The sequence below is a fragment of the Zonotrichia albicollis genome, unplaced genomic scaffold, assembly GCF_047830755.1.
Source record: "Zonotrichia albicollis isolate bZonAlb1 unplaced genomic scaffold, bZonAlb1.hap1 Scaffold_133, whole genome shotgun sequence".
Classification (NCBI taxonomy): Eukaryota; Metazoa; Chordata; class Aves; order Passeriformes; family Passerellidae; genus Zonotrichia; species Zonotrichia albicollis.
This window is the reverse complement of record NW_027428353.1, coordinates 80,001-82,500: the sequence shown is the minus strand read 5'-3', so window position 1 is coordinate 82,500 and position 2,500 is coordinate 80,001. Positions and strand designations below refer to the sequence as shown.

General features: G+C 79.9%; 1 non-coding gene across 1 annotated transcript; it reads left to right on the top strand.

Annotated features, from left to right (window-relative positions):
- The first annotated feature begins 2,338 nt into the window (after nt 1-2,338).
- On the top strand, nt 2,339-2,491 carry LOC141727510 (5.8S ribosomal RNA). The gene has a single exon (XR_012578511.1). It is a non-coding gene; the product is annotated as a 5.8S ribosomal RNA (ribosomal RNA).
- The last annotated feature ends 9 nt before the right edge of the window (nt 2,492-2,500 follow it).

Sequence of the window (2,500 nt, the reverse complement as noted above, 5' to 3'; positions counted from 1 at the left end):
GGGTGCCGGGAGGGAGGGGTGCTCGGCACGGCCCCTCCCGGAGGCGCGCCCGTCCCTCCCCTCGCTGCTTCGCCCGTCGAGCGACGGCCGGCCGTCCGGCCGTGGCACCCGTCGGCGGCCGATGTGGAAATGGCGAGGGAGCGGGCGGCGGGGGCGCCTTCGGGGCTCGGAGGAGGCGGCTCCTCCGGCCCTTCCCGCACCGGGGAGCGGGGCTTTGCCGGGCCGGCAGAGTTCCCGCTCTCGGGCCGAGCGGTTCCCCCCCTGGCGCGCCACAGAGGAGAGAAACACGCCGCGCCTCCGGGCGTTCCGGGCCGCCGGCCTTCGGGGCCGGCGCGCGCGCGCGCCGGCGCGGGCGAGGCGCGCTCGGCGGTCGGGCCGCGCGTCCCCGCGCCGGCGGGGCGGTCCGAGCCGCGGCGGTCCTCTCGGGCGCAGCGCCGGGCTACTGAGGGAAACCCCGGGCCCCGAGAAGGACGCCGCGGTGGTGGCGGCAGACGCCGGGCGCGCCCCCGCCGGTGGACGCTCCCCCGAGGGCGGCAGCGGGGGAGGCACCCCGGCGGGGCCATGCAGGTCGTTTCCCTCGCCCCAGGGCCAGGTACCTAGCGCTCCGCGCCTCGGCGGTTTCTCCCTCAGGTTTTTCCCCCCTCGGCGTCGTCAAACGCTGTTGCGGCGGGGGCCGAAAGGGGGCCGGCGAAGCCGGGCGGCGGTTTAAAGACTCGGGCGGCTCGGCGCGGCCCGCCGTGGGCCGCGGCGGCGGCGGCGGCGGCGGCGGCGGGTGTTGCCGGGCGGCGGCGCGGCGCCATTGAGGGGTAGGGGAGCAGCTACTCCCCGTAGCTCCTGCGGTGGTGTCCGTGGCCGCCGGCCGCGCTCCCTCCGTCGTCGTCGTCGTCGCCCCCGCCGCGCGCGCGCGCGCGGGGGTAACCGCGCCGCGCCGGGGAGGGGCGCCCTGCCCCCCCCTCTCCGCGGCCCGGCCTCTGCGGAGAGGCCGCGGCGCGCGGTCGGCCGCGGGGGCCGACCCGCCCGCCTCGTCGTAACGGGCGACGCCGGCAGAGAGCGCCCGCTCTCTGCCTTTTCCTCGGCCGCGGGGTGGCGGCCGCCGGGGTCCGCCGCGCTCTCTCCTGGAGCCGCCGCCGTTGCGGCGTCTCGCGGGCGCGGCGCCGCGTCCCGCGCGTCCGGCCCCTATCGCTCTCCCTCGACGGCCTTTCCTCCTCGAAGGCGCGCCGGCGGCGCCGTCCGCCGGCCGTCCCCCCCGCTCGATCGCCCGCCCGCCCGGGGGGCGAGCGCCCGGCGGGCCCTCCGTCGGCGGAGGCCCGCGAGCGCGGGCGACCCCGTGCCGAGCGGCGGCGGCGCCGCTCGACGGGTGTCCCCCTCTTCCCTGCGGGGGACGGTCGGCCGGAGGGCGCCCGCCGCGGCCGGCGGCGGTCCCGTCCCGGGCCCCGCACGTCGCGTCCCCCGTCGCCCTTCTCGGCCGCGCGTGGGCCGAAGGAAGGCGTGCGGGCGGCCGCGGGGGCGCTTCCCCCGCCCGGTCTCCGCGTGAAAACGAGGAGAGCGGGCGTTGCCCCCCGGCTCAGCGCCGTACGCCTTCCGCCGGGCGCGTGCCGAGGCGAAGGGGGCCACGGCGGTGGGAGGCGGCGGCGGCGGTGCCGGGAGCGCGGCCCCGGCGGCGGCGGCGGGGTCTGCCTTCCGGCAGGCCTCGGGCGCTGGCGAACGCCGGCTCGGCTCTCGGTGGCGTCCGCCTCCGGGGCCGGCGGCGGAGCGCGTCCGCCGGACGCCGGCCCGCCCGGCGGGAGCGGTCCCGCCGGGGGGAGGCGCGCCGGCGGCACGGTCGTCGCCGCGCGCCGTCTCGAGCGGGCGAAAGGCCGCTGGGAGAGAGAAAGGGAAGCCGGCCGCGCGGCGGCGCGGCGGCGCGCTCCGCGAGCCCCCGCGGCGGGGGCGGCCGCCGGGGGAGCCGGCGTGCGCGGGGGCCGACGGCCGCGCCCCCGGCCGCGTTGCCGAGCCGTGTGTTGCGTCGTTCCCGTGAAAGCGAGAGCGGGCGGGCCGCCGTGCCCCCCGCGTGCCGGCGCGCGCCGCCCGGCCCTCCGCGCGGAGGCCGGGCCGAGCCCGGGCGCCTGGGCCGCCTCCGAAAGACGGCACGTGAGGTCGGCGTCTCCCCTCGCGGGGGGGGAGGCGGTCGGGGGCGCGGGCTCCCCCGCCCTCTCGGCAGTCCTTCGGAGCGTGGGTTTCTCCCGTTTCTCAGTGTCGTGTGTGCTCGTACGGTCGAAGCCAGGCGCGCGCCCGCGCGTCCTCGGCGCGAGAGACAAAAAGGGGCCGCTCGGCGGCGAGCGGCGCCCGAAAGCCAGACAACTCTTAGCGGTGGATCACTCGGCTCGTGCGTCGATGAAGAACGCAGCTAGCTGCGAGAATTAATGTGAATTGCAGGACACATTGATCATCGACACTTCGAACGCACTTGCGGCCCCGGGTTCCTCCCGGGGCTACGCCTGTCTGAGCGTCGCTTGACGAT